At 33.1% G+C, this 20,584-nt stretch overlaps 1 protein-coding gene across 1 annotated transcript in view; it reads left to right on the top strand.

Annotated features, from left to right (window-relative positions):
* Positions 1-7,593: 7,593 nt before the first annotated feature.
* Positions 7,594-20,584, top strand: part of LOC131844809 (aminopeptidase N) — a 47,626-nt gene continuing 34,635 nt past the window's right edge. The window contains exon 1 of the mRNA XM_059193772.1: positions 7,594-7,688. The gene's annotated coding sequence lies outside the window, so the exon portion shown is untranslated. The remainder of the gene's footprint in view (positions 7,689-20,584) is intronic.

The raw sequence follows: 20,584 nt of genomic DNA, 5'->3' as shown, positions 1-20,584 counted from the left end.
TATTAAAATAGTTGAACTGCAGATAATATTATATAGTTCAACCTAACATAAGGTCGTAGTGCATTCGAACTAAAAAGAACTGACAAGAAAATCGGCTCTTAATCTTTTCAAATGAGCTTGTACATGATTACAAAAATACTGATATGTTTTTAATCTATCAGTACTTCATTATTTAATATTGCCCATTTTGTATTTATTTGCAACCGACTTCAAAAAGCAGAAAGTTCTCAAATCAACTGTATTTTGAAAATACAGTTTTATGTTTGAAAGATTCACTGAAGGTGTACCTATTTTTCCCGCGTAAATATGGTGATGCGGGGGCGAAAAGACGGCTGTTAGTAATAATAAAATCTCGATGTCATTGTAACACGGCCGTCAATAATCATTTAATTAATTCTAAAACACTTTGGCAGTGTTCCAGTTCAAATTAAACCTATATTTTACAATTATATACGTAAGTTTTAATTTGACTCGCTACTGAGAAAGATAAATAATATGGATTATGATTTTTTAACTTACGTATGATACTATAATTGACAAATGTATGTAAAAATATAATCTGCAATAATGATGAAAATCTACTGCAAATACTTTTTCGTACCTACTTTAGTCAATTGCTGTTTTTGGTAAGATAGGTGCAAAAAAACGTATTATTTAGGACAGATTTTAAACAATTGTAATTTAAAATTTTTGGATATGCTATTATACGAATTCATATCAAAGTAGTATTATTGTAAATTAGAAATGGAACAAAACAAATCTCAATGCCATCTATCCGTTGAAACTAGAACTAACAACTATTAAACAAACAAACAGTTGCTTATTCACGTTGTGAAGAATATATTAATACGTTCATTTTCTGATAGATGGCGCTAGTCGTTTCAAAAGCAGAAACAGAATTTATTTTTAAAGGACTATGTGGGAAATACATTTGGAATAGAACAGTATTAAAATACATTTAATTGAAATGACTTAAATTGAAGTCATTAATGATTTTTTTTACGAGTCTATCGTGCATTAAGGAACATTATTACACGGCGAGAAGAAATTTGGTTCATTTTCTTATAATTTATAAAAGTATTAATGAGTAGGTATTATAAATGTAGTTAAATGGGTTTTAACACGAACAATTTTATAATAAATAAAGGTCTCGAGTCTCGTTTCAACTAGTTTGCACTACCCGTGGTTAAGTGACAGTCAGAGTAAACTCGCTATGATGTTAGAAGGTTCAAAATTTAGAGTTATATTTAGTATGTTTTTTTTAATCTCAAACCATAAAAACTTTTTTACTGTTGGACCATCTTTACCACTTAGGCGCGAATTGCATATATGCAAAATATTTTACATCCTATTTCTTAGACCTACTGAATATACATTCAAAACTACATTAGAATTCTGTAAAGTCGTTTCGAAGGAGTTTTGTTACAAATATTGTGACACTATAACTTTATATATTAGGTATTAGGTACTTAACACCGTGTTTAGTTCACGAAAAATCTGACATCAATTTCATTATTAAGGATTACTCAAAATCTATTGGTCATGAGAAATTCAATCACTACTGCAATATAAAAGGATTAAAATCGGTTCACGTAGAAACAAAGCTGAGCTACCGCATATAAAAATACAGAACAAAACCTTCTATGTCCTCTGAGAAGTTGAGTTGAGTGAGTTTGAAACATGAGAATTGCTAATAATATTGCACCTTATGACCTTTGTAATAAATAACACTTAGCTGAATTGTAACATAAGCCTGATTGAAGTATCTATACCACAGTTCATACGTTTCAGTTAATTGAATTCATGATTAGATTCTAAACTAAATCTGTTTGTTTACAATCTGACGTAGTGCAAATGATGTCAGTAGAGTATTTTTTTTTAATTTATTAAGTCAACAATACATAAATATGTCTTACATAATAAAGGATCGAAACAAATATAAATATAACAGCCACTACCTTTTTAGAATGAATTGTCTGTGGTTAGTCTATGGCCCATTCACGCTACATTATCAATAGCAACTGGCGTGGCGGGGAGATAATTAATAAACATTTAGTAGAATATTATAAAATACTAGTTGACCTAACAAACGTAGTTTTGCCAAACGTTTTAGCAAACGTAGGTAGAAAGTGAACTTTTAGGGTTGTATCTATTTTTAATGTCACATAAATAAAAAAAAAAATTGTCGAAAAATTTAAAATATTTTTTTGGAGTGAGCCACGCTTAACACTTAGGGGTATAAAAAATAGTTATAAACCTATAAATAAATATACATATAAAATTTCATCAAAGTCGTTTCGGAGTAATATAAAGACGAAACCTGTGACACGAGAATTTTATATATTAGATTTTATTATTGAAAACTAAAAAAACATTTTATCTATAGACTCCACGCTAGGTTAAGCTTGTATCATGGAAGCAAGCAAAATTGAGGAGACACTTTAACATAGGCTTCTAACGGCCCTTATTATAGATACTTTATGGAGTAAAATACATGTGAAATAATAATCTTATATATAAAATTCTCGTGTCAAATATAAAACGCCTCTCTGAAATTATGTGAGCGTATTGATGAGGTCTGAGAATCGGCCAACATCTATTTTTCATCCCCCTAAATGTTAGGGGTAGTCCACACCTAATTTTTTTTTTATTTTAAGGTAAAACAACGTTTGCCGGGACAGCTAGTTAAATATGAATTCTCTGTGTGGCACGGCACTGACGACGGCAATTTGCTATGGTAGCGCCGTTACACCACCTTCGGCCAGTAGTCCATTTTCATGAAGGTTGGCATTATGTTGGTGTTGTTGGTGTTGGGTTGGTGGGACCCAGCCACAGGCGCCTTGAAACTGCGCAAATGACTCCAGCTGCGTCACCCTCAATGTCAGGTTAGTCCTGGTCGGTATGTAGTCGACAATGTCCTGCTCCTTGGTGGCGTTGTGTATGCGGGACAGGTACATTACCGTGGTCGGTGTAGCAACTGGAAGTTGGGCCCAGTGAGTGCAGTGTCACAATGGTTCCAAGTGGTCCTCTTCGTGTACCTCTTCTTCTTTATCATGACGAATCCATCATCGTCACGGTCACCAGTGTTAACAAACGTATTAATCATGCTCTGTACCATATTTAGCAGTGCTAGCGCTACCCGGCCTAATAGAGTAACAACGATCAGTGTATTATTTAATACTAGATTTTATCCGCAGCTTTTAGTTTTTTGTAAAAAATATTTGTTTTTTTAAGTAAAAAGAATCTTATGTTCATTCTAATACCTCCAAGAACATGTGTACAAAATTTCATGATGATCGGTTCAGTAGTTTTTGCGTGAAAGCGTAAGAAACTCTCCCTACTTTCACATTTATTATATTAGTACCTAAGGATTTTATATGACGTTGTATATTTAGCAGACTAATCTGAGAGCACAAGATGAAGTAATCTAGTTAACGCCAGTGGTAACTGTATTAACTCCACTTTAATTCAATTACCACCGCCAGGATTTAGGTAATCGTCTACTAAACGGTGCAGGTTTATTTCTTTTTCTAACATGTATAGATAAGAATTTTTATCTATATCTTAGTAAGCAGAGCTTGTGTTATGTACTAGGTATTAGGTACTGGACACATATACGTTTAATTATTATAATATATAATATAAACAAGGACCTACTACATATGACTCTAAAAACTAATTCTTATCCAGTAATATTGAAAAAAAATTATACAAAAAAATTGACTTTGATAAGCTACTAAAATGTACGAATAAATTATTTTTGATTTGATTTGATTAGATAGTTTCGAACAGTTTTATAATGTTGAAATATATGTACAGTACCAATATTTCTTATCGATATTGGGATTGGCCACCAAATGTAGAACTGCAGGACATATGGAGTGATTTAAATTCTCTACATATCCTGCAGGTCTATTTCAATATACCTACTAATTAAATCGTAATATGAATACGTGAAGCCTTTCTTCGGAAAATGGGGTATTCCTTTTAGCACCTGGCAACCCCACGGCCTCTGGGCTAAAAAGGACTGGTATCCAGAGCCGCAAAATATTAAATAAAAAAAAACGTATTCCACGAACGCGCAGGCTGCCTCTACGCTTAGTCTGCGCGATAATCTATGATTACTATCAGTTGTACTCTGTGCGGTAATTTTGTTTCTGTTTTAGTAGTTAGTTTGTGCCGAAGTTTGTTATAACAATATTACAACTCCTATTGTCAACTTTGTGTGCTTATATCAGCAACAGCTGAGGCAGCTCCTATTGTCAACTTTGTGTGCTTATATCAGCAACAGCTGAGGCAGCTCCTATTGTCAACTTTGTGTGCTTATATCAGCAACAGCTGAGGCAGCTCCTATTGTCAACTTTGTGTGCTTATATCAGCAACAGCTGAGGCAGCTCCTATTGTCAACTTTGTGTGCTTATATCAGCAACAGCTGAGGCAGCTCCTATTGTCAACTTTGTGTGCTTATATCAGCAACAGCTGAGGCAGCTCCTATTGTCAACTTTGTGTGCTTATATCAGCAACAGCTGAGGCAGCTCCTATTGTCAACTTTGTGTGCTTATATCAGCAACAGCTGAGGCAGCTCCTATTGTCAACTTTGTGTGCTTATATCAGCAACAGCTGAGGCAGCTCCTATTGTCAACTTTGTGTGCTTATATCAGCAACAGCTGAGGCAGCTCCTATTGTCAACTTTGTGTGCTTATATCAGCAACAGCTGAGGCAGCTCCTATTGTCAACTTTGTGTGCTTATATCAGCAACAGCTGAGGCAGCTCCTATTGCCAACCCTGTATGTTATTTAATAAATGAATTCCCTATCTATCTATTTAGATAGAATGCTTCTCGTGTCACTTTTGTTTAATTCGCGTAGATCATGTGAGAGATTGTAGGATTCGCCGCCGGAACTGCCTCTTTAGTTCATTTGCTTGCACCGTTGATTCTTTGTCATGTGCTTCCTTTGTCTTTTTCTTAAAGTGTTAATGTAATGCATTGTAGTGCAATTGTATTTCTTATGTTACTAGCAGTTCAGATAAATAAGGTGAAAAGAAAGTTGCATATGTTGACTCAAAAGTCTGATACATCTCTTAACTAAAATTTCTTCTTTAAATTTCTTCTGAGTCTTAAACAGGGTTGCCAACATTTAAAATATTTACTCATGTACGAAGAAATAATAAATCAGAAAAAATCATGTATACTAGTTCAATTTGGCTCTCTCCAACCTTGAACATAAATCAATAATTTTACTGATTTTACTAGGTGAAAATCTCGTTTAATTTTTTTTCAAGAATTTCATACTGAACAATCAAAATTTGTATTTGTATAAGAAGCCTCGTAGATGAATGGACTGTGCGTAACATGATATAGTAAGTAAGATAGTAAATAATGAGATGACTGCGAACAGGAATGCAAGAGTAAAACATATTACTCCGACCCCAAATAAATAGGATAAGGAAGGAGCAGATGATGATAATGTTTAAATATTTTAAGATTAAAACTTAAAATTTATAATTTACAGGTAATTAATAGTGAAAATTCTTCCTAGTCTCGTGAGGTAAATGCTGTTAGTTGTAGTTTCATTTTTATATGTGTAAGTAAAAAGAAAACAGAAGAAAAAGTCTAGATGAATAACGGGCCCAAAAAATAATATCACTTTCTTGTTCACTAGTGTTTATAATGAGTAATTTTATAAAATGACAATGAATTCTTAACACGACATATTATGTTTTCAAACTTATATAAAAAAACATATTCAAAAGAGCAACACACAAGTTTCTTGCTCATTCTTCTTGTAATGAATCTGCATTCCGAATGAATGGTACAATCAAAATATGACTATTCAAAAGTGCTTGTAATGAGTTTATTTAAATAAAGATTATTTATATTTTAAATGATATAATTTGGCGAAATTTTCTATTATTATGTTTTTATATTGTTACGACATTTTATTATTATGATTCGCAATTATATTTAATAATTTTTGTAGCATTTAAGTATTTTGTATGCCATCTAGTCTAAACATGTTATACAAATACGTTCTGTGTGTATAAAATCTCTTTATGTAATCATGCATACTGCATATTTTACAAATAAAGAATCTTGAATCTTAATTAATATTTTTAAATTTCAAATTTCGAATCTTCATATACATAAAAACTAAAATATTGTTAGAAAACCATGATGGTGTTATATTCATACTTGAGTACTAGGAATACGGAGATATATTATGAACGATTGTGAAGACATTGAGGAATAAATAAAATTTACAATAAATAGAACATTAAATTTAAATTCAAATTAAGAATATTAAATACATTCCTGTACATTATATAACACTGTTCATATAAGTGGCTAATTGAATGCAAAACCGCATATCAAGAGTAATATATATATAACTCAAAGGTGGCTGACATAGTGATCTATCAACGCACAGCCCAAACCACTGGATCGGGCTGAAATTTGACATGCAGGTAGATGTTGTGACGTAGGCTTCCGCTAAGAAAGGATTTTGATAAATTCTACCCGCAAAGGGATCCAAAAGGGGATGACAGTTTGTATGAACCTTTGTCAATTTTAAACTGATCGGACTGAGACTTTGCATGCATAAAACTACTATGACGTAGGCATCCCCTAAGAAAGGATTTTGATAAATTCCGCCCTTAAGGGGATAAATTAAGGCGAGCGAAGCCGCGGGCAAAAGCTAGTGTATTATAAAAAGTCTCGACTAATATAGTGTTGAGTCGCCTGTGTTGTGTAGGTACCTGAAATAGTCACTTCTATGAATTCGGGTGCAAATACACCAGACTCTTGGTATATAATAATATCCTTCGACAATTCACACAACGCCATCTAGTCTCAAGTTAAGCCGAGCTAGTGTTATGGGTACTAGAGAACTAATATAAATACCAATTTAAATTCGACGACCTCGGTGGTCTAGCGGTCCAACACAACGCTTTACATCCGATGGACGCGGGTTCGATTCCTCGCACGGCACAAACATTTGTATTCATGAGTATGATTGTTTGTCCGATACAAATCTGGGTGTTTTCTATGTATAATATGTATGTATTTACGAAAAAAAAAAAATCTACGTATTTGTATCAGTTATCTACTACCCGTAACACAAGCTTTAGATAGCTTAACTTGGGACTAGATAGCGCTGTGTGAATTATTCTGAGATTATTATTATTATTATTAAATACATTTTTTTGTACTGATACAAACAAAAAATAAACAGACTAATGGATACCAATGTTTATAGCGTGCGAGGAATCGAACCCGCAGCCATCGGAAGTAAGCGGTGTTGACCCACTGGACCTCCGACACTTTATATGAGGCTATAACAGTACTTATATGCTGTTTAATTTAATGTTTCTCGGATGATCATAAATGTTATGTAAAATTATAAAAAACAATAATGTGTAAGTAATAAGTAACAAGCACATCGTAATATAGTATATGAAAATACCAAGAAACTCGCGGAAAATGGGTAATTGGGGACGCGAAACTGCCAGTTGATTTTGTTAAGGGCAAATAATATGATCTGCCTCCTCCCGCCAGAGGCAAAAGCGAGCAAGGCAGTCGCGTGCGAACTGCCAACGGTGCGTAACGTCCGTGTTTTCATTCCCGCCATCTGTAGCCGATACCGAGCGACATCGCAATTAAGAGAACAATGAAACAACGTCACTAATAGGTAAAGGATATTTTTTTATTAATCAATTGTTCAGTGTTTATATTGTGGCCCTATAAGGGCGCTCTCTGGAGGCCGCGCTTTTGGTAAGTGCCGGGATAAATCCCTCTGGATATCGTTGACCGTGAAACCGATATTGCAGTTGTAAAACTTTTTGTTTATTTGTACATACAGTTTGCGTATACCATGTTTTTCTCGCGTGTTTACATTATAACAGTATATAGTTCATGAGATATTCCGCATCTGGATTTTAAATTCAACATCTCGCATTCGCGGATTACTAATTAATGTTTTTAGATTTGTAATTTGCTTGTTTACACGTAACCGTTTTCAAATATAAATGAAAACCTTTTGCAGAGAATCGTAGTTTTATAATAATACAAAATACTTTTGTAACAAGAAAGATTTGTTTAAGTATCATAATATAATTATTCTGATATATAAGACATATATATTATTTTATACTAGCTGACCCGTGCGACTTCGTCTGCATTATACATATTATTATGTATCGCCGAATTTACATAATATATTTTTAAATTATAGCCTACGTGTTATTGTATAAGTTATGTTACTGTAAAGTTTCATCAAAATCCGTTCAGCAGTTTTTGCGTGAAAGAGTAACAAACATCCATCCATACATACAAACTTTTGCATTTATAATATTCATAAGATTTCTCTTATGGATAATAATGGAATGGTGCACCCGCCTGCGCTAACAGTTTACGCTGGCGGGGCACCAGTGGAGGATGATAACACGAACATGATGTCAGGTCAGTTATTCCATCCTGCTAAATTCACCAAGAATTTATAACAACGGTATATATGGAAACCACGTGGTGGTCAACCTGACGTGGTACATGGCTAGAAATGGGTTTATTAGTACACATTACCACAGATAATATAATTTACTAACAATCTATCTATAGAGTTATAGCATCTACCTATAGAGTTGTTACGAATTGTTTTATAATTTACGTCGGCGCCACTAGGGTCATAAACCCTTTCTAGGGATATGTCGTAATTACTGTAAATTATCCTCTAGGATCTGAAGTATTCAATATCATTATTGCATTCCATAATGTTTATAATTATACGTGTTCCTGACCTCAATTAAATAAATATGATAGGAAATAATTGTAAAGGATATAAACAAAATTTTTTTTCCTACTTCATTTATTGATATAGTTTACCATTTAAGTATTTGTCTGTGGTTTAATAGTGTGTAATGAAATATTATTTTTTATATATTTAATAAATTCTATTTCATTTTTTTTTTCCTTTTAATAATACTGAAAATTAAATCGAGTATAATTTCGGAGGAGATAGGTACTCATCTGTAGTATTTTTTTTTGTTGCAACTATTTATTTTTTTGTTACAAAAACACTTGAATAATATTTTTTTAATCATAGTTCCTTTTCGGAATCCAGATCCAGTGAAATGTTAATAATAACACATGTTATACACATTTATACTCTGAATATAAACTAAAAAATAACAAGAATTCATAAATTGTAACTAAAATTAATGTTAAATTATTATCTGCGTAGTACTGGTATGTAGTCAAATAAATGGTAACATTACAATGAATACTTTGATATACAGACAAACAAGTCCACATTCATAATAAGAACATTTATGTTGCTGCTTAAAAAATTAACAACACATAGACGTTGTCACCCCACGGTTACGTTTCAATCCTAAATACAATCTGTGCTGTAGGGGTGTGACACTCTGCATAAATTATTTGTAAAACGATTAATCGATTGTTTCTGTAAAATTGTTGAATGAAAACTATCGATTATACTTTACATAATCGATGCTTAGTTTGTGCGTGTTCTTGTTTTTTTAGGTCACCACTTGATCTTGAAAAATAAAGGAGGCGAAAGAAAATCGATTAATAATTAATCGGTTCATTGTAATATTAAAATCGATTATTATGAAATAATAGTAATCGATCTTTTCCATAATCTATCATTTGTTCGCATCCCTAGCGTGCGAGGAGATCGTTTTATTACTTTTATTAGTACCATGGTCTCGAACCCTTTGTGGATCTCACGTCGTGGGGTGAAGAGCCCTCCTAACAATGGAATAGCGGCATAATAGACATCGAAGGGGCACACACGAGGGGATGGTTTGTCACCCCTAAACTAAACTCCGTGATAATGCTCCGATTTATTAGCCTTTCTTATTGGGTATCTTATCTAACCTGATGAATTGCGTTAGTGTTCGGATATATATGTATATATATGTGGTGTAGTCTAATTCAGCTAGAGTAATCATTATTCGGATATAGACATATTGTCACGTTTTTTATTTCTTTAATGATTAAAGAGCTTTCCATTCTTGCCACGTCAGTCCCATCGTATCTACCTATATTTGTAATATAAATAATTTGTGTTCGGATATATATAAGGTGCAACTAATTCGGATAGAGTAATCATTATTCGGATATAGAGTATATATTATAACTTTTTTTTTTATTCTTTTGTCTAATCTTGGCACGTCAGTCTCATCGTACCTATACATATAAATAAAATTGGAGTGTCTGTTTGTAATATTGAAATAACCGTTCTTTACTACATGCATATGAATATAAATACGGAATATATATCAAAATTACATTTATTTAAATTTTTGTCTGTCTGTCTGTTTGTTCCGGCTAATCTCTGAAATGGTTGGACCGATTTTGACGGGAATTTTATTGGCAGGTAGCTGATGTTAATAAGGAGTAACTTAGGCTACTTTTATTTTAGAAAAATAAAGTTAAGTTCCACCCGGACGAAGTCGCGTGTACAGCTAGTTTAATATATTTCTATAATAGCAACAACTATCATTATAGAAATAATTATGTGATGTATTGTGTGAATTTATTTATTTAAAATCTTTTTATTGCACCAAGAAGTTCACACAAGAATTATATAGAAAGGAGATATAGATGTACAAAAGGCGGTCTTATTGCAAGAAGCAATATCTTCCAGTCAATTTTAATAGTTTAATAATAAATAGCGACTTAAGCTTATTCGGTTAGGACTGGTTCGATTGAGAATTTCTGTGTGCATTATTTGTTGCGTTCTCTATAATCCATATTAAGTGCGATTACGTAAGCACTAGGTCGTATCTTGAATGAACTAGGTTTGTCACAGCTGTGTATGTACCCACCAGGTCACATGTTGAGCGAAGCTCTTTTATTCTTAAAAACTCGACCTTGATTGATATGATTTTTTGAGTGGTAAATGATGGAGCCCCGAAGGTGCCTTTTCGATGTTAAAATAATTAACATTATTAAAAAGCAACATGCAAATTACTAACTCATTCTTCTTGTAATGAGACAGCTTTCCAAATGAAAGACGTTAGACAAAAAAAGCGCTTCAATTTAATCTTACATTGTTATTTATCTTGAATAAAACTTTAAAATCACATACGAAATACTTTATTACAGTAACACAAAAACGAACAAATGATTTCAACGTACGAATTCAAAACCAAAACCGCACAGAGTAGTGTATAACAAAACACAGATAAATAAGAAAAATCTATCTGCCACTGTACAGATACCATAGATTAAAAATGAATGACAGAATATTTAATAAACAATACACAACATATTTGAATAAAGAATGTTCCACACCATTCCACTATTTCTAAAAATAATATTTCCTTAAAAAAATATGATCTTGTACATATAACTTCAGTATGCTTTTCCCACCCTATATAATATTCAAATGAAGCCCCATGTCGCTGACGACATGGGGCTCCATCATATTGTTAACTGGGCTGACATCAGTGTCAGCCCAGTTAACAATATGATGGAGTCATATCAATTGCGATGGCAATTGCCCTGTCCACGACAGACAGGCTCATTGAATCGCAAATGTGACTGCGTCTTCAACCTGCTTCGGCCTTCAAGCTTAACGACATATAGAACTAGTTTTTACCTGCGATTTCATCTGCCTTTTTTTAAAGTAATATATCAAATTTTCACCCTGTTACGATCAACCCCTGTATTATTATAGCGATACTGTGCCCGCGGTTTTAGCTGCGTGAAATTTATACCCTATGTTATTCTGATGTATAAGCTATATTAATGTAGTTTCATCAAAATTCGTTCAGTAGTTTTTGCGTAAAAGAGTAACAAACATCCATCCATACGCACAAACTTTCTTATTTATAATATTAATAAGATTAGTACTTCAATTTCTTAATAATAATATCACAGGAACATTCACACAGCGTCATCTAGTCCCAAGTTAAGCAGAGCTTGTGTTATGGGTAGACAACTGACATATAAATACATAAATTTTTTTTTAAGTACATACATAATATACATAGATAACACCTAGATCAATACAGACAATTATACTCATGAATTCAAAATGTTTGTACAGCTCGAGGAATCGAACCCGCGACTATTGGAAAGCGGCGTTCTAAACTGCTAGACCACCGTGGCCGCAAATAATAGATAACCGATGTCCGTACTTCCGATACAATGTATTTTTACGTTTTTCATTAAAATCTGTTCGGTCGTTTGTTTTAAAAATTTAACAAACATATGCTTATATGTTTGTTAAATTTTTAAAACAAACAGAGAGACATTCGAATTTGTAATATTATTACGGGATTAAATTTATATATATATATATACTAGGGAAACGACCCGACTTTGCACGGATGCGTTATAAATCTTTGAATTTCTCGGCTTGTTCTATATTATAACAAGCATGTATTACAAATATAAAACTTCCTCTTGAATTTCTCTATCTATTGCTGAAAACTGCATTAAAATCAGTGGCGTAATTTAAAAGATATAAAAGGTGTATGTAATAATATGGATTTATTTATATCTAAATATATATATAACTCAAAGGTGACTGACGTAGTGATCTATCAATGCACAGCCCTGGCTGAAATTTGGCATGCAGGTAGATGTTATGACGTAGGCATCCGCTAAAAAAGAAGAAGAAAGAAAGGATTTTGATTAATTCTACCCCAAAGGGATAAAATAGGGGATGAAAGTTTGTATGAAACTTTGTCAATTTTAAACCGATCGGGCTGGGACTTTGCATGCATAAAGCTACTATGACGTAGGCATCCCCTAAGAAAGAATTTTGATAACTTCCACCCCTAAGGGGATACGCAGCGAAGCCGCGGGCAAAAGCTAGTGTTTTATATACTGTTGTGAGATTCCATGTAGTTGAAAAGAAAACGTAAAACCGCGCGTTATATTTTATAGATTCCTTGATTTACTTCTTATAAGGATAATTGACAACCTTATATCAGTTTAAACAGGACACTGATATAAAAACTCGTCTAGATTTCTATCACGTCATGGAAAACATAAGTTGACATAGTTGGAGGGCGAGTGATATATATGTATATATAATATACACATAGTGCGTGTAAGATGTAGATTGTAGTGGATCGCCTTCATCCATTAACAGTATGTTAGCTAGACAACCTACACATATAAATAAAATTGGAGTGTCTGTTTGCAATATTGAAATAACCGTTTTTAGCTACATGCATATTAATATAAATAATACATCAAAATAACATTTTTACAATTTTTGTCTGTCTGTCTGTTTGTTCCGGCTAATCTCGGAAATGGCTGGACCAATTTTTACGGGCATTTTATTAGCAGGTAGCTGATGTAATAAGAAGTATCTGAGGCTACTTTTATTTTAGAAAAATGAAGTAAAACTAATTAAGTTTTTTGTTAAATTCCACGCGGACGAAGTCGCGGGCACAACTAGTATAACATATAACGGCGTAGTTGTTACTTTGTTTTTAACTACAGAGCCCGTATTCACGTAATATTTAATTTAATTATACCAATATTGAAAAAGAAATGAGGACCTTGGTGATTTAGCGGTTAAAAACCCCACTTTACTTTGACTGTAACCGGGTTCAATCCTTCGTACTGTACACACATTTAGTATTCATGAGTACGATTCTTTGTCTTCGTTTGGGTATTTTCTATGTATATTATGTATTTAAGTATTTATATCAGTTATCTAGTACCCATAACACAAGCTTTGGTTAGCTTGGGACTAGATGGCGCTGTGTGAATTGTACTGGGTTATTTTTTTTGTATAATTTCCATGAACTTGTCGTGATTACTCGACATTATTTTAGCTTTGTAAGTCAAAGGAGAGGACAGCAAGTAATATCGTTTGCATAGGATTACCCTCGCCGGGGTTGCACTGTACATTAAATTTTCACTACGTAGCGCGCGTTCTGTATTCACCTGGGATCTTTTGTGCTGGAATGTTTTTAAAGTGACGCTTTTTCTTTTTTACTACTTTTTCATGACTACAATGCTTATAAAATAAACAAGAGTTGTTGTTATGTACAAGCGGTGTACTACTGGCTGTTTCTACGACTTTGTCTGATTTTATTTAAGACTACTGTACCTGCGATTTCGTCATGTCGTTCGTGTGTGGAATGTAACTTTATTTTTCTAAAATAAAAGTAGCCTAAGTCACTCCTTATTACATCAGAAGTCTGTCTGTTTGTTCCGGCTAATCTCTGAAATGGTTGGACCAATTTTGACGGGACATTTTTTGGCAGGGAGCTGATGTAATAAGGAGTAACTTAGGCTACTTTTATTTTAGAAAAAAAGTTACATTCCAAGCGGGCGAAGTCGCGGGAACTGCTAGTATCTTAATATAAATTCTCTGGATATTTTCAAATTATATAAACCTGACTGACTGTGTTATAATTCTATCGGTAAAATTTCGTTTAATGATCGTTTTTTAAACAAAATCGATGTATGCCAAAAGTTTAACTGGTTTAACTGGTTTACATTGTCGATTGCAAGATTATGGTCCCCCGGGACTATCTAGTTGGATGGGTTCATAAGCCTTTCACAGCACCTGCCACAAATCTACCATTGTAATGAAATACAAGGGTATCAACACCCATGGTCTGATTTCAAACGGTTTTATACTAATATATATATTAACTGCCTGATAAGCTGACCGGTAAACGTCGTTCTGCCGTATAAATGAATCAGTTATCGACCGTTGAGAGTAAAAAAAATATTAAAGTTCTAATATCACTGTTACAATATAAATGTTGATGGTAGACGGTGAAAATTTAGAAATGTATATTGTATATATTTCAAAAACAGAATACAATTTTTGTTCAATTAATGTTAAAATTATTGCTGGACATATAATTTAGGTGTATGAAAAAGATTTTTGTTCTATTTTGAGACAAAATTTCATAAAAATCGGTCAAGCCGTTTCGGAGGAGTTTTGTTACAAATACTGGCACGATAATCTTATATATTAAGACAATATATTACCATAGAAATTTCTAATTCAATAGATTTTCGTATTTTTTGCAAAAAGGTGTACAAAAATTTTGCGTATATATATATATATATATATATATATATATATATATATATATATATATATATATATATATATATAGCTTTACGTAAATATATACACAAATTGAATTAATAAATTTCTATTGTCAATGTGTTTGTTTACTCGTGATTATCACTTAATTATGTAAATGATATTATTGTCTGTCCATAATAACATGTTTTCTCAATAACAATAACTAGGCATCGAGATTGTATCACATGTATAGGAATAAGAATAACCTAGCAATTCACACAGCGCCATCTAGTTTCAAGCTAAGCAAAGCTTGTGTTATGGGCTAATAACAGCTAATAACAGCTGATGTACAATAATAGTCCGGTTAACGCGGGGGACACGTATCAATGTCGTCCGTACCGTCCGTACCGTCATACTCGTGAACGGGTGCTGCTTGTAGGGACTGGTCTGCTCTAATTACTATGACTGATTTCCTCTTATTAATTATTTAACCAGTTGGTTATATATTCAATATTTTTTTCTATTTGAGTATTTAATTGAATTAGTGCTAATTGGTGGTTTGTATTCACACACTTAAACTTAAAAATGTAAAGTAATAATAACATTATTTTAAAGAGCAACACACAAGTTTCTTGCTCGTTCTTCTTGTGATGAGACAGCTTTCCGAACGAGCGGTAGATTAAAAAAATGTAATGACTATTCAAAAGTGCTTCAATGTAAGTTTATTTGAATAAATGATTTTCTATTCTATTCTAATAAGTTCCAGCGCTAAACGAGGCTATTTTTCTTTTTTTCGGAATCACTACTATCAATATTTTTGTTTTCTTCTTGCTCAGTTAATTCCTTGAGCTCATTATTAGAAAGACTAGCTGCTGTTTCTTGAACTACTTCCTCGACGTCTTTCCGTTGTGTTCCGAATGCCCGGGTTGAAATAAAGGAGTGCTAAACGGAAACAGGGCTAAACGAAACAGTCTTAAGCGGAGTCTTACTGTGCATTATTTTGTAAATGCGTTAATTATATACGTAAAAAACACCATCATATTGCGAGGAATCGAACCAGTGATCATCGGAAGTAAAGCTGTGTCCTAAACCGTTATACTACCGAGGCCGCCGTATTATGTTATTTTCTAACTGGCTGAATCTAAACAAATCAAAATTGAATTGTTTATGTTTACGGCTCAACCAAATTATACCATGATACATTTTTGTATACTTTATTTTTGTTCATTGCTAATGTGACCAATTTTTCTTGTTAAAATGGGGCACTTATTAAAAACATAGTTTCCTTTTATTTACATAACCTAATTGTACAACTAAGAACCTAAAATTAAAAAGCTTAAAAAAATATATAATATGATGACTAAAATATATTATTAAAAGGGGTCCCTTTAGGCAACGTTCCGAAGATACTGGCAGCGTTCCCTCTTTGAATAGCTAGACTAATTCTTTGTCTAAGGTAGCTGTAAACTGTAGCTTAAAACCAAGTAATATCCGAGGTACACTGACATCTACATGGGATCTCCATTTAATAATAATTGAATTATTTGTGAACGATTTTGGGTACAGTACAAGATGTTTATAAAGATATGGCCCTTACAAAACCTGCCCTTATAAGCGTATAAATATTGATCGAGTATTAAACTATATTTTATTTCAGCCGCCAATCAGCTTAGTAAGCTGTTTCGGTAGAAATAAGGAAATTATAGAAGGAGAGGCATAACTTAGTCTTTCGGAATGGCAACGCATGAGTGGTATCACGGTAGTCACATGATAACGTGATGTTCGTAGTGCTGTTCTAGCCTATAGGCGGTGGTCACCACTTCCTTGGCCCGTCTGTTTGTTTGCTACACTCTAACTACGTACATCAAAATAGAACAATCTTTATTCATATAAATACACCTGGAAGAGGGACTGTCCGACACGAAGCGGAATGGGTGGTCACGTTATTTATACCATGTAGGTACGTCAGTCCGTGATTCTATTATAGTCTATGGTGGTCGTTATGAGTTTTTCGGGGGAAGGGGATTGTTAGTAATGTGGACTAATAAGACAATGTACCATGTCAGGTTGACCTCCACGCGGTTCCCCCTGGAAACCATCGAGGTAAATAGTCATTTGCCAATATGTGCTAACTGACGTAACTTCATATACTCATCATCGTCTACTGGTTCCTCGCCAGCGTATACCTTTAGGCGGGTGCACCATTACATTATCATCCATAAAAAAAATCGTTATCAGTTTCGATAAAGTATTCAGTTAGCTTCTTCCTTAAAAAAGTATAAGAGAGTGACAGACTTCTTATCTATGGATTTATAGTCCGGGTCCAGAGAGGGAAACTTCGGCTGTTCCCGGGACTTGTGACCCGGGTGTAGGTTTAATGGGCCGCTTTGTCGACGTATGTCAAAACTCACCTTGACCGGCCTGTTTCTCTCCTTTCACAGTCAAATCTGGTAGGCGTAGCTTCAGCTTCAGATACCAAGTCCTAATGTAGAATTTACTGCAATTCTAGACAGGCCAAGATTATTTAGAAGATTGTAGAGAGATATCGCTGGTATACGTCTCTCTTTATTTTATTTTATTATTTCATTGAATTAGTGCTAATCGGTGGTTTGTATTTATTACACACTTAAACTTAAATTGTAAGTAAGAATAAATTATTTAAAAGAGCAACACACAAGTTTCTTGCTTGTTCTTCTTGTTTTCCGAATGAGCGGTAGATTAAAAAAAAAAATGTTATGACTATTCAAAAGTGCTTCAATGTAAGTTTATTTGAATAAATGATTTTCTATTCTATTCTATTCTTCCACTTCAACCGCATGTAAACTAACCACATAGCCATTTTTGTTATTTCGTTCATTAGTTTGTAATATTTAATTGTTTTTAATGTATGGTCTTTACATATGTTTTTTTCCCGTACAGTAATAAAATTTTGTGTGTGGTATCCGAAAAAAAGGCGAATTCGCGGGAGCATAGTTAGTAATACATAAATCATCTGTTCAGTCTATTACAGATATATTTATGTACTAGCTCTACCCGCAACTTTGACCGAGTGTAATTTAACAAAAAAGTTAATAAGTTTTACTTTTTTTAAAAAAAAGTAGCCTTATTACAGTAAAAGTTACTCCTTATTACATCAGCCATTTCAGAGATTAGCCGGAAATAACAATCAGACACCACAAAAATTGTAAAAAAAATGTTTTTTGTGTATGTGCCGTTTTTATATTCATATGCATGTGGTAAAAACGGTTATTTCAATATTACAAACAGACACTCCAATTTTATTTATATGTATAGTATATAGATGTATCAATGAAGACGAAATCTATCCAAAAATACCGTCGCGGCATCTTAAGTTTTATTCAAAGGTCGACCAACTACGTGAGCCGAGAATTAATTCTATAAATTCGGAAAATTCCATCATCTCCCCGAAGGAATGCGCTATGAGGTCTGCCGTCGATTAATGGACCTTAACCTTAACGACTGGTGCAAAAAATTGTTAAATAAATCAATAGTAGTCTGTAATTATAATCTTACTAATATTATAAACTCGAAAGTTTATGAGTATGTTTGTTACTCTTTTACGCAAAAACTACTGAATGGATTTTGATGAAACTTTACAGTAATAGAGATTATACTTCAGAGTAACACATATGCTATAATTTGAAAAGATATTATGTAAACTGGGTGAATTACAATGATAAATGATAAGTAAGTGTGATGCGGATAAAGTTGCGCGGGCCATCTAGTACTTTCATATAATATAAGGCAAGTTAGGACTGAAAGCGGAAAAGTTTGCAATTATTAAAAAAAAAGTGTATATTGATCCTAAAGTGTCCACAGGAAAAGTGACATTATAAAAAAGAGGTATCAAATTATTATAGAAATGTATAAAAGGAATGATGGGCAAACTGCCAGAATATAGACATACATGTACGTAGTTACGAGTATATGACCTCTGTCACATACAGTGTCCGTCCATAAGAAGCGGAAGTGGTTCGCTAATAAATAATATTTATATAATATATTAATACGTGAACAAAAATTTTGTACCCCTTTTTACGATAAGAAATTTCGCACCCTTATAGTTTATACAGAAAGGCAGAATACTATAATATTTTTAATTATACATTAAATCAATGAAATGTTATACATGCTACCATGTAGTTGACACATACGCATATATATATATATAAACCAACACACGAGTTTCTTGCCCATTATTCTTGCGATAAGTCTGCATTCCTAATGAGAGGTAGAATAAAAAAAATGTGACTATTAAAAAGTGCATATATTAAGTTTATTTGAATAAAGATTATTTCTGTTCTATTCTATTCTATTATATATAATCATTTGTTTATTGCTTATATTATTAGTTTATTTGAATAAAAATTTATTATATTGAAATTAATTATAGTCAAAATGAGCACTAGTAACAATAATTACTTGTTTAAGTACTTAATACACACATATATTCATATCCACATACATTTCAAGATTAAATTAAACGACTAACTTACGTGTTACAACGAAAAAAATATTAAAAGACGTTTAACAGCTTTTAAAGTGAGTATAGATTACTCAATCTCATTTAACAAGCATGGTGGTCTATTGATTGTTCATAACACAATAGGTCTAATACATCCTTTTTAAAAAAAAAGGTTCTTGAAGGAAATGGATGTGGTTATTATGTTGGCACTCGAAATTTTTCTTAAGTTCTCAAGGCGAATAGGTACCCTATATATGAAACTAGATCTATTGAAACCTTTGTTATTAAATTTATATCTGGCCAGATAGAATATTGCAGCTAGAATTTCATATTTAGAACGGTGGTGTATTCGGTGTTTTATTAAATGTAATTCTATTCTATCCGGACCACGAGTCCAACCTCACCATCAAGCAAAATATCTTTGGCAAACAGCATACACCAGGATACCTCGTCCTGAATGTTCGATGTCAGAGCATCTATTATAAGGTACGGTTACCTTTTAACATCGCGTCGCTCTCCATCAACCGGGAATTTATCTGCACACGCTGGCACCTAAATGGTCTCAGACAGTGCGGTTACAGAGTTTCCTCCCGCGTACATTACATTGTGGAATGAACTACATGCCGAGGTTTTTCTGAGAGAGCAGCTTGGGTTTTTTCGAGCAGGGCATATTAAGGACCGCGCGCATGTTGCACCCCTGGTGTTTCAGGCGTCCATAGACTATGATAACAGTTTACCATCAAAAGGACCGTATGCTATTGTATATGATATTCAAAATTATTTATTAACATAGAATTTCCGGCCTCTTATGCTTGTCATATTTTCATCATACTTCAGTTGAGAAGAACTGGCAAGATACTCAACTGGAATATGTTTTTTATGTTACACGATTACAATTTATAGGTGAATACATATATAAAGATTCTAATAATAATTATACCTGAGTGAAGGTACGGCGAGTTGCCAGTTCTTTTATAAAGTGCGCTAATGAATAGAAAATATTTCGAATTGAATAGCTAATTTTCTTTGTCTGTATTTGATAATAATATTAGAATGCTCG

This window comes from Achroia grisella, unplaced genomic scaffold (genome assembly GCF_030625045.1).
Source record: "Achroia grisella isolate CSIRO2021 unplaced genomic scaffold, CSIRO_AGI_Agris_v1 utg413, whole genome shotgun sequence".
Lineage (NCBI taxonomy): Eukaryota > Metazoa > Arthropoda > Insecta > Lepidoptera > Pyralidae > Achroia > Achroia grisella.
This window is presented reverse-complemented; position numbering and strand designations above follow the sequence as displayed.